Below are 12503 nucleotides of genomic sequence, written 5' to 3' on the forward strand. Positions count from 1 at the left end.
ATGGAGCTTATTTCTAGGGAGGGAACCACACGATAAATGAGTAAATAAATCAAGAAACAAGTCAGAATTTTAGATATTAATTTGGAAGAAGTCAGGGAAGTTTTCTCCAAAGAGGTGACATTTCAACTGAGAACAGCAGACTAGAAAGACCCAGTGGTGCAAAGAGAAGAGCAGGCCAGGTAGACAGGCGACCGGCTGGCTCGGCGCCTGAGCGCAGCTGGACTGTCAATACGTAAAGCAGGGTTTAAATAAGCGATCCTGACCTGGGTGAGCTTTAGAAGAATTAGTAAGGAACTAGAGAGGATGGGCTCCTAAACTATATTTTCTTTTACTATAAACCAGAAAAGCCAACATTGCCACATAACCAAAGGGCTTCTGTAATTTTTTTAACATAAGAGTCAGTACTGAGCGTGGGGTGAACCTGTGAGAAAAGCCGTCTTCCTCTCTCCCCGGTTCTTTCTGGAACCGAGCCCTGGGTAATCCGGCCGCACTGGGCACGGGAGCAGAGAGTTGCTGAGAGCGTGTGTGTTCGCTCTGCTCACATGATTTCTTTCCCCAGAAGGAGACCAAACTGTTTATAGGGAAGATAGAAACAAATAAACAACTGGGCAGAACCCTTCCAGACACTCGGAAAGGGGCGACCGCTCAGCCGGCCCGGGGACCCCGAGGCGGGCAGCCGGCCAGGCTCGCAGCTCCGGGCCTGGCGGTGCTGCTGCTCAGGGGGAAAAGAGAAATTGCGCACGCATCGTCTTCTCCTCTCCGGGCTCTCACTTCGAATCCGCACCCAGAAAGTGTACGACTAGCTTCCCTCGAGCTAAGGTTCACGCAGCCAGACCCTGCTGGAACAACCAAAGAAGGCTGGATTGTCCTCTCCTACCTTCCGCTGTTCTGAGTCCTAGGACGAGCATCCGGAAGAGGCTATGGGCTGCGTCCTGGAGGAAAGACTGGTTTTGCTGTGCCAGTTGGAGTCTTGTATGTAAGCCAGCATCATAATCTTCCATCCACCGTTTCCCTCTGGGCCCCAAATTCTTTTCAATGGAATGCCTCAGCTCGCCTGCCACTAAGACACGCATTCTCCGTCTCTCTCCTCTCTCCCTTCCCTCCCTCTGTCCCTCACTCCATCCCTTCTTCCCTCCTTACCTCTGCCTGTCTCTCTCCCATTCTAAAAACAAATTTTGGCACTGTTTGGTTTTCTGAATCTTTCTAGGACCTATGTACTACTTCTAGCCAAGCTGGAGGCTCAATATATTTTCAGGCAGCCTGATCTGTCCACAGTTGGTATAGTAACCTTTAAACTTCTTTGTGGTAGGTTTTTAATGACCATTTTACAATTATATTTCATTTATTTCTCCATTTTTATCCACTGCCTCAAAATCTACAAAAGTTTTATTTGGTATTTTCTTACAGTTTAAGTGATATTTCTAACAAAATACATCCTCTCTATTGATGTGTTCAGTTTATATTGGTGGCCACAGCTTCTAATTTCTTCTAAAAACCTGCTCAATTGAAAAATCACAGGAATGTAAGCACCACGAAGGCAAGGACTTTAATCCTGGTTTCCTACTCTTTCCTGATGTCTAAAACAGTGATGCACACGGCCCCCTGCAGGGTGCCTGTTGGAAGAGTGACGGAGTGAGATGGACAACAGGCTTGAAGTGCAAGGGGCCTGGGCGGACGCCCACCTCTGCCTCTCATAAGAAGGTGCCTCCACAGTTGAGCTGAACCCTTAGAATCATGCTCTGTTGTCAAACCATCCACATGCCAAAGTTAGCAAAAGTTTTGGAAACAAACACTTGTTTTTCCTGAATTGTTTTGTCCATCTAGTAATCATTCAGACATTTCCATTGTTGGCCATTAAAAGAGCAGCAACAAGCTGGGTCCCACGAGTTGCTCAGGAGTCAGAGGAAGGGATGAGCTCTTATTGAGAAGGTGGAGTTTGTGACAGGCTCTGACCCTTCCTTCCATATGATAAACTGCACAGTTGGTTCCATAGCTTCCTGCACCTCAGATGCCAGTGCCTGAGGACTTCCCAGAGGAAGGGACCTGGGATTAGAACATGCGGATGAAGCTCCCCCCTACTAATCCCTCCTCACCTAGGCCATGCCGCCCTGAGGTTCCCCCTGCTTCTCCGCACTTCCCCTGTTGAGTGTTTTCTCTAGGCTGAGGGCTGTGAGTCTGACACAAATATCTGACACTGTTTACGGAGTCGTGGGTTCTAAGGAAGTCCACTAGATTGTGACTGATAAGGGCTGTGGAGCCCATCTTGAGCTCTGTGGGCTCCAGTTACAAAGAACCTCATCTTAAGCCACTCTGTTCCGAAAAGAAAATCATCTGGTTACTCAGCCAGAGGTAGAAATGAGACTGCTTCCTGCTGTTCCTTGTGGCAGGGAGAGGAGTGTTGGTGGTGCAGAGAGGGCCCTGCCTACCAGCCCAGGGGCACCTGGACTCGTGATTCTCACGTGAGGGCAGTTTTGGTGCCCAGGGTACTTTTGGCTATGTCTGGGAGCATTTTCAGTTGTCACAACTGGGGGTGGGTGGGGCCACTGGCATCTAGCAGGCAGAGGTCAGGGATGCTCCTAAACATCCTGCAATGCATAGGACAGTCCCCCAAAGAACTGTCTAGCCCCAAACGTCAATGGTGCCCAGGTGGAAACCCCTGATCTGAAGGAACGCTACTCAGTTCCATGAGGATGTCCTGCCTGGGGAGGCGATTCTTCTGTTGCTGTTTTCCAGTTCCGACATGAGGAGCTTACCTCCACCTTATTCTTGCATCAAGAGTTAGTCAGCTGGAGGCAGAGCTGATTTGAGAAGTGGGTGGGGCAGGCAGCCTAAGTGGAATGACTCGAAAGGCACTGAGAGGATCCAGATGAAATGTTCCTCCACATCCAAGCTCCAAGGCCTAGAATTCCTTCAGGTGAAACCCGGAGAAGCCCTGAACAGTCAGGATTGCTGAGTTTTGAATCAAGCTCTGCTTCTTCCAAACGCTCTAAGATTTGTTGAGCATTCCTCTGTGCTCAGCCCTGGGCTCAACACTGCCCACGCCTCCTCCCATTCCGTCCCCTCAGCAATCCTGTAAGAGGCGTGCAGTTACGCCAAAAAACTACTAGAGCTAATAAATGGGTTCAGCAGTTGCTGTATACAGAATTAATATACAGAAACCAGTGATGTTCCTTTACACTAAGAATGAACTATCAGAAAGAGAAAACAAGAAAGCAATTTCTTTACAATTACATCCCCCCCAAAAGTACCTAGGAATACATCTGACCAAAGATGCAAAAGACCTATACTCTGAAAACTGTAAGATACTGATGAAAGAGACTGAAGAGGACACAAATACATGGAAGGCTGTACTGTGCTCATGGACTGGAAGAATTAATGTCGCTAAAATGTCCACGCTACCCAAAGCAAACTACAGATTCAGTGCAAACCCTATCAAAATACAAATGGAATTTTTTACAGAATTAGAACAAAAAAATTCTAAAATTTATATGGAACCACACAAGACCCTGAATAGCCAAAGCAACCTTGAGAAGGAACAAATCTGGCATTATCACGCTTCCTGATATCAAACTATACCAAGGGGCTATAGTAATCAAAACAGCATGGTACTGGCCTAAAAACAGACACATAGATCAACGGAGCAGAATAGAGAGTCCAGAAAGGAACCCCTGCCTATGTGGTTAATTAATAAGTGAAAAAGGAGGCAAGAATATACAATGGGGTAAAGACAGTCCCTTCAATAGTGATGTTGGGAAACCTGGACAGACACATGCAAAGAAGTGAAGATGGAGCACCTTCTTACACCATATGTAAGAAAGTTTCTTTTGAGTTTACAAAATGGATTAAAGAAATAAATGTAAGACCTGAAACCATACGACTCCTAAAAGAAAACATATGCAGTAAATTCTTTGTTTTGGGTCTTAGCAGGTTTTTGGGTACATTTCTCCTTAGACAATGGCAACAAAAGAAAAATAAACAAGTGGGACTCCACCAAACTAAAAAGCTTTAGGCCAGTGAAGGAAACCGTCAACAGGAAAAAACAATCTACTGAAGGGGGGAAGGTATTTGCAGATTATATATCCTATAAGGGATTAATATCCAAAATATATAAAGAACTCATACAACTCAACATAAAAAATCTAATTAAAAAATGGGCAGAGGACCTAAATAGACATTTCTTCAAAGAGGACATCCAGATGGTCAACAGACATATGCAAAGATGCTCAAAGTCACTAATCATCAGAGAGACGCAAATTAAAACCACAATGAGGTCCCACCTCACTCCTGTCAGAATGGCTGCATCAGCAAATCAACAAATGACACGTGCTGGCGAGGGTGCGGGGAAAGGGGACCTGGTCACTGCCGGGGGGAATGCAGACTGGGGCAGCCACTGGGGACAGCAGTGTGGGGGTTCCTCAAAAAACTAAAATAGAGCTGCCATACGATCCAGCAATTCCATTTCTGGGCATTTAACTGAAGAAACCCAAAACACTAATTCAGAAAGAATATATGCACCCCTACCACTGCAGCATTATTTACAACAGCCACGCTATGGAAGCAACCCAAGTGCCCATCGACGAAACGGATGCAGAAGATGGGTGAAAAAGGTGAAGGGATTAAGAAGTACAAATTTCCAAATATTGACCATTTTCTCTATGCTATACTTTACAACCCCATGACTTTCAAATAAATAAGTCGCCGGAATGTAAAGTACAGCTTAGGGAAAATAGTAATATTGTAATAACTTTGTACGGCGACAGATGTTACTAGATTCAGTGTGATGACCACATCGTAAGATAAATGTCAGATCACTATGTTGTACACCTGAAACTAATATAATGTTAAATGTCAGCTACGCTTTAAGAAAAAATAAGTTTATAAAAAGATATGTGCAGTTACTACTGCTCTTTACTAAGGAGCAGGCGGAGACGCAGGGGGGTCCAGGAACTCGCCCAAAGTGACAGGCTGGTAAGTGTGGGGCTGGGATTTTCAGGCAGGTGTGGCTGGTGTCCGAAACTCTGCCAGAAACCAAGCCCTTACCTGCCCAGCTCTGGGGCACTTCAGCGACACTTTCTGTGACTGGCCTCACCCGGGGGAGAGGAGGAACTTCAGCTCCACGACTTCCAGGAGCCCTTCGCCATGCCCGGGCCCTGCTGTCCCCTGCTTTAGGCCTTGTCTGCTTTGCTGGCTTCCTGGGTACTCTGACATACGACACTGTGCAAGTGAAGGCGTACGGCCTGTTCCTTGTGTGCTCGCGCACTGCAACAGGGCTGCCTTTGCAGCTGGGTTACGCTGCACGATCACAGTGCAGTGTCGTCTGCATTCATTGTACTGCCTTAAAGTTCCCCTTTAAGATGGCGATAGTCCCAGGACAGGAAACAGCCGTAGATCCCCAAGAGGGATTCCAAACCTCTATGTGCATCATAACCAGCTGGGGAACTGCTAAGAATACCAATTGCCATGGTCCCTCACCAGCTGAGGACTATCTGGATAAAAACCTGGGTTTCTTGCCTCTCTTGAAAATTCAAAAGTTCTTCCTGACCTGGACTTGCTTCTTGGTGTGGATGATCAGGGCCCCTTTTAGCTGAGGCTGTGTGCTCAAATTTCCCACAGTCCCCACCCCTCCCTAATTACACCCAGTCCACTACAAATAATTATAAGTTACCTGGTGAAGATCTCTAGGCCGTGGCATCAGCATCACCTGGTAAAATGTGTTAAAACCCTGATGCTGGACCCCCCGGATCTCCTGTGAGGAAGAGTTGTCCTTTCCCTCTTTATTTATATGTGTACGTAGGTACACAAACAGGCGTGCATTATAATCCAAACCCATGGCTATTCCTTTTCTTGTTCAAGATGTCTCAACTTTGGCCATTGGGGAGCTCTTTCAGGTTGGCTTCTCCTTTTTCAGTAAGTATCTCCCCACCCCACCATGGCTTTTTGTTTTGCTTTGTTTTTTGTTTTTCACTTTCTTTGGTACTTTCTGGCACCACAAGATGCTCCGGGCTTATTTTGTATTTTCCCTGCTCCAGCCCTGGAATTAACTAGTTCTCCAAGAATCTCTGGCTTCTTTTATTGGAGAAAGATATTTAGAAACCAAGATCTGGGTGTTAGGTGTGCTCACTGTGACTGGGGTTTATTTGCTGTTTTTAGCCCATCTCAATGGACAGAGCTAGGAAATATGTATATACATACTTACATACAACTATAGCTTTATTTCTTTATCTCTATGTGTGTGTGTGTGTGTGTGTGTGTGTGTGTGTGAAAAGTGTCCATATGGGTACTTTCAACTCTAATTTATTACCACAGGATTCACACTAGCCTTGGGGATATCAGATTTTTAATCTTCATATGGCTGTTTTATTTTAACGGTGGCTCAAGTACATCATGGAGGGGGGAGGGAGCTTCTCTTGATAACTATCTTATAGATATTACTAAAAAAATTCCAAGTTTAGCCCAGGCCGGTGTGGCGCAGTGGTAGAGCCCCATCTGTGCACTGACAAGTCGGGGATTTGATTCCTGGCCCCAGTTGGGGTGTGTACAGGAGGCAACCAACCAATGTGTCTCTCTCACACCATTTTCTCTCACTCTCCCTCCCTCCCTTCCACTCTCTCTAAAAATCAATGAAAAAAATATCCCTGGGTGAGAATTAATGACAACAAAAATTCCGAGTTTAGCATAACACAGGTGTCGGCACAGCCCATGCTCAGTGTTCTTCAGCCCCCCTGAAATCGGCTGTAATTTGGAGCACAGCCTCAGCGTTCCAGAAGGCGGGAAGACCTGCCTCCCTCCCCCTCTTGTACAAACAGAGTTTGTCTCCAGCCCCACGGAACAACGCCTGTTGTAACACTGAGTTGGTAGTTGCGGGTTCTAAATATAAGCCAAGACTCTTCTCAGAGATTATAATCAGAACTTCGTTCTACATGTGAAATCTTATTTTGAATTCAGGTACACAATTACTCACTCAGAGACTTAATTATACTGCCTTAGGATAGCATTAAAACAATAGATTTAATTATTTTTGGGGAGGGGTTACAAAAGTAACCTGTTATCTTGTTAGGAAGGAAAAGTGACTATAGTCTTGAGGACTTCACAGGAACAAATTAGACATCAGCCCTGAGGTTCCTCTGTGACTCCCTCACGTCTATTGAGGAAGCAGCCACACTTAGACAGGGTCCTCCATCCTTTCCTATACTTAATATAAATCTAGTGGTGGTTAGATGTGTCTTTATAAACTATGCAGAAAACTGGAAAGAGACTCCAACCAAGGGACAGCTCACAGGCCGCTGGAGGTGTGGCCCTCCCTGGCTTGGAAAACATCTGGGTCTTAAACAGCAACACCTGTAATTATGGAAGCGTCATCCCTTCCTAAGAAAGAAACAAAACAAAGAAAGCAAAGCCTTTTCCCTAACAAGGTATGGTCCTGGCATGTGCTGAGCCTTCCCACACCTGTCTGGCAGTTGCTTCTGGCCTGGTGGGGAGCACCTTCCATCTTTCTCTGGGCACTCACGGAACAATACAAAGGTAAACAGAGTGTCTTTGGGGTAACAGGAGAGGGAAGTCACCCTGCTATTAACATCAAAGGAATTAATCATGGTTTATATAGGTAATTTAGTGGCTTAACTTTGCAAGTGGTTGAAAACAAGGAACCAACAAATTTTACAAAAGACACTAATTTGGAGAAGCAGGTATGGCAGACAGCTTACAGGACTGCCTGTCCAGCAGTTTAAACCTTACAGTCTTGAGACTGTAAAGATGATTGCGATGGTGCCTGTTATATGAGAGGCTACGAGCTCTGCAGATCTGTTTCTCAAATTCATGTGAGGTCAGCTGGGCAGTTTTGTTACGGTGCAGATTTCAGCTCAGTAGGTCTAGGGACTGGGCTGAGACTCTACATTTCTAAGGTGCTCGGGTGGAGCCCATGCAGGTCAGCGCAAGTCATTTCGCAGAGGCTCTGGATTGTTCTAGTACCTCTGGCAGAGAGGACTGAGCTGCTGGTTGTTCCCTTTAGGTATCTCCACATTACCAACATGCTGCACTGAGCATGTTAAAGGGTTAAGGGACTAGAACAGCTTTTTGGAGTGGAGGTGTTTGGCCAAATACTTTTTTATAGTTTATAGGGATTACAATTTATTACAGTCCACAGGGCAAAGAGCTATACAGTTATCAGCGACCTCTTTTCACCAGGACCAATTAGAAAAACAGAAAAATATTTGCAGGCCATGTTTATTTGTTTATAGAACTGTGCTCTTAAAAGGAGACAAGCAGGGAATGCAGTCTCTGTAACTAGGATTGAAAGCTCAGGAAATGGACTCGTCTCCAGCGTCAATGCTGAGCCTTTGGACGCGGTCCGTCGTTGGGGGTCCCCCATCCCTGGACTAGCTTTTCAAGCCACCCAGTTATCCAGTGTGGGTTGTGGCAGGATGCCCGATGGCACCGCGCACTTTAAAACAATGGACTGGGTGCTGATTGCCGGAGTGGACCTACAGACAGAATGGGACGGCACACCTCTGCGAAACTCGTGGTTGTCACTCGCGCCTCCCTCTCCGCAAGGAAGCGGGGCCTAAGCTTGAAAGACGCAGAGCCCGGGCGCTCCCACTGGCCGCTCCCTCCCCCCTCCCGCGTTCACCCCCCGCCGAGGGCGAGGGCGGTGCGGGCCGTGGGAGCCCACGGAGCTGCGCCCCGGCGTCCACCCGGCGCCCCTGGGCCCCTGGGCAGCAGGCAGGCCCCCGGCGCGTCCACGCAGCGCCCCTGGGCCCCAGCTGCTGGGCAGCAGGCAGGCCCCCGGCGCGTCCACCCGGCGCCCCTGGGCCCAGCTGCTGGGCACCAGGCAGGCCCCCCGCGCGTCCACCCGGCGCCCCTGGGCCCAGCTGCTGGGCACCAGGCAGGCCCCCCGCGCGTCCACCCGGCGCCCCTGGGCCCAGCTGCTGGGCAGCCAGGCCGGGCCGGCGTGGGTTTGGGGAGGCGAACGTGTGACGGACAAACACAAAGACGCCGAGTCAGGGCACCTGCTCTCTTCCTGGGGCCGCCACTGACCAGTTATCTGGCCTTGCCGGCGACGGGCGCCGGGGCCCGGCTTTGTAGCAGAACTTACTATACACGGTGACGCCGCGTCTCACCGCGCAGGAGCCCGGCCACTGGGAGGACCGAGGACCCGGAGGACGCCCCTCCTCAATCACTTCAACCCTTCTGGTTGTTCACACACAAAAAAAAGACAAAATGAAAACCTCTATGGACAGTTTTTAAAAAAATATTTTACTTTTTTTTGTTTTAAATATATCTTTATTGACTTCAGAGAGAGGAAGGGAGAGGGGGAGAGAGAGAGAAACATCAATGATGAGAGTCATGGATCGGCCGCCTCCTGCACGTCCCCGACTGGGGATCGAACCCGCAACCCGGGCCTGCGCCCTGACCGGGAATCGAACCCCAATCGCCTGGATCCTAGGTCCACGCTCAACCACTGAGCCACGCCCTGCTGGGCAAAAAAAAATTTTACATTTTTATATTTTTTGCCAGTCTTCCTAACAAAGAGAAAGCAAGGACTTCGTTTGCACTGTGATTGTTTTGAATTTATGGAGGGTGATACTGAGTCCTGCTTTAAAGTAGTAATAGAAAAAATAACATGTAGGTTGACTTAAAGGGAAATATTCAGTAAAATTACCATAATCACTGCACAAAAATGAGCGCAGCATATTAATTATTCAGGAACTATTATGTTATGTAGATATGTCAAAAATTAAGAAGATAGTAATTATAGTTTAAGAAACACTGAATTAGGTGATTTTCAAGTTTCTGTTTACTCTAAACTTACAAGAGCATTCAGGTATCTCATTAGGTGGCAAATATCAGCTCCAGTTTCTGTTCCCCAAAATGTGCATATATTAATTGACACAGTATTTGCACAACAAAGTTGGTGTTTGACTTAATAGTATATGACAGGACACATGTTCTGGTACCTTTGGGGAAATTTTGGCCGCAGTTAACTACAATGTGCTAATTTTCCACTTAGAATGTTTTCCCCCATTACTTAAAATATAACAAAATGGGGACAAGCACCTTTGCCTTGGTGTAATTAAAAATGAAATGATGTTAGGAACATCTGTTTAAAAAGAGATTTCTATTTATTTTACCACCAAAAGGTGGCGTCCTACTCCCATGCCCTTTATTTAAAAACCCCTCTGCTTTAATTTAACAAAAGGAAACTTCCAGTTGATTACTGATAAAGAAATTAAAATGTGCTCCTTATAAATGTAATGTGAAGTGTTGAAAACGAACAATATGTGAAGCTGCAGTTAAGTTTCCCTCTAGTGTAAGCCAAATGGCCATGGAGTTCTTTAGGAAGGTGGCACACCAGACTAGTATATACAAAATTGAGTAAATGTATTATGGGATTTACAAACAGGGTTTCCTTTTGTCTGCAAAACTTGTTGCTAATATGACTTTGGCCCCCACTTTCAAGTGAATGCAGATTTTAAAACAGTTCAAATGCAGAGTAAGATCAGTGGCAATCTAAAGATCATTTAGTATGGCAACACTAATAATTTCTTAAAAACGCATGGTTGAACTGAAAAACAAGATCAGAGCATGAATTGTTCTTTACAGACCAGGAATAAATTTGTCACATTTAAATAAACTGCTATTTCTCTGAGTTACAACTTAGCAACCCAACATATATCATGAATATGTTATGTCTGTCATGCACATTTTACAAATGAAAAACAATCCCCCACCCCCACAGTACACTGGCTACTTTATAGATTTACCTTTAATTCCAGGTGAATTCAGCATATGGAATTTCTAGTGATGCTCAAGTGTTGTTGAGAGCATTAACTGAGTTGACATAAAGTTTTACATCAGTGTCTGTCATAAATATTAGATGCTATTACTGACAGCTATAGACTGTGAACTCCTCAAGGGCAGGGATTTTATTTTTTGCATCCCTTGATGCTTACTGTGTGGTCTAGAACGTAGTAGGTGTGTCACTAAAGTCTTAATTATTGTCTTGACTCAAAGACAACAGGAACCCCAGCCTCCAGGAAGCTGGGAAGTTCCACTCAAACCAAAATGTACTCTCTTAATCTAGATTCTCCTCTAAAAGTTTTGATGGTTGGTCTTGTGTGGATAACATGGAATCCTGTGTGAGAATGCCTTCAACAGGAACCCTGCTATGCTGGAATTACCTTAGCACACTCTCCCTTTCTCTGGCTTTATTCTGTAGAACCAGGGAGTTGGCTGGTTTTTGTGTGTGTGTGTGTTTTAATTGCAAAAGAGATTCAATTTTAAAGTGGTAGCCTTATGCTATTAGAGTTAGAATTCTTTTGTAAATGCATGTTTAACAATATTTGTAAAAAGTTATCCAAAAGAATTTATAATATCTCTTTCAGGTTATTTATTATCTATAACTGCCCTGGTCTCAAGACCAATGGGACAGTACACACCCCCTCCACCACCCCACCCCACCCCACGGGCTTGGTAGGAATCCACGGAGTGGCTTCAGTAATGTTTCACAAAGAGGTGGCCTGCTACACCATCCAGTCAGCATCTGGGGTGATGGGTCTGAAGAAAATTATTTGTTAACAACAAGCCATAGAACTCTGTATCTTTCTAAGTCACATTTTGGAAACCAAAAGTCATCGTCTTCTCTATTTGTGTTGATAAAAGCGAAAGAAATACTAGTGCCATTTGTTTTATACATTTATACGTATATTTCAAAACATTTCATTCAGGCTCCTAATTTCCTCCTTCAAATTTTTAAATTCCACCAAACTCCCGAACAGCACACACACACAAAAATCTCACCATTTCAAAGGACTGGACAAAGCTTTTTGGAAGGGACTGATCTCTGGAAGGGCAGGTAACCCGTGTTAAACTGCTGCCTGGGGCCGGCCCGGGCGGCTCCCGAGGAAGCCGAGGCCCGGGCCCAGCGCCCGCCGCGGCCCCTTCCCCCGAGGGCGCCGGCCGCGCGGCCGCGGGGACTCCGGCGCGGAGGGGAGGCCGGCGCGCCCCACGCCGCGCTCCCAGCTCCGAGCGCCGGGGAAGCCCCGGCTGGCGCGGTTCTGCTTTCTCGCAAACCGGGCTGTCCTTCTGCTGAACTTTCACCTCCCGAACTCGCCGTCTTTCATTGGACAAAGTGCAGAGAGGAGAGGAGACCGCGGGGAGGGGAGGGGGCGGGAAGCGCCACCCCGCGCCTCCGCCAACTGTCACTGCGGGCGAGCACTTTCACTTTTAACGGCGCGGACTCCGTCGGTCTCCCCTCCCGTATTTGTAGCTCAGGAACCGAGCAAAGGGCCCTCGCCTCCCCAGCCCGTCCCGGCCGCCGCTCCCCGGCGTCGGGGCCCCGCCACCTCCCGAGGAGCCCTCCTCCCGGCCCCTATTTCCAGGTCTTTCCAGCAGATCCTCGCGTCGCCGCGCCGCTCGCCGTCCCGTCCTCCGGGAGCGGCCCGGCCGCCGCCCCGCCGCCGTCCACCCTCCGCGCCCCGCCCGCCCCCGGGACCCCATCCCGCTCC

The sequence above is a fragment of the Miniopterus schreibersii genome, assembly GCF_964146895.1.
Source record: "Miniopterus schreibersii genome assembly, chromosome: 15".
Classification (NCBI taxonomy): Eukaryota; Metazoa; Chordata; class Mammalia; order Chiroptera; family Miniopteridae; genus Miniopterus; species Miniopterus schreibersii.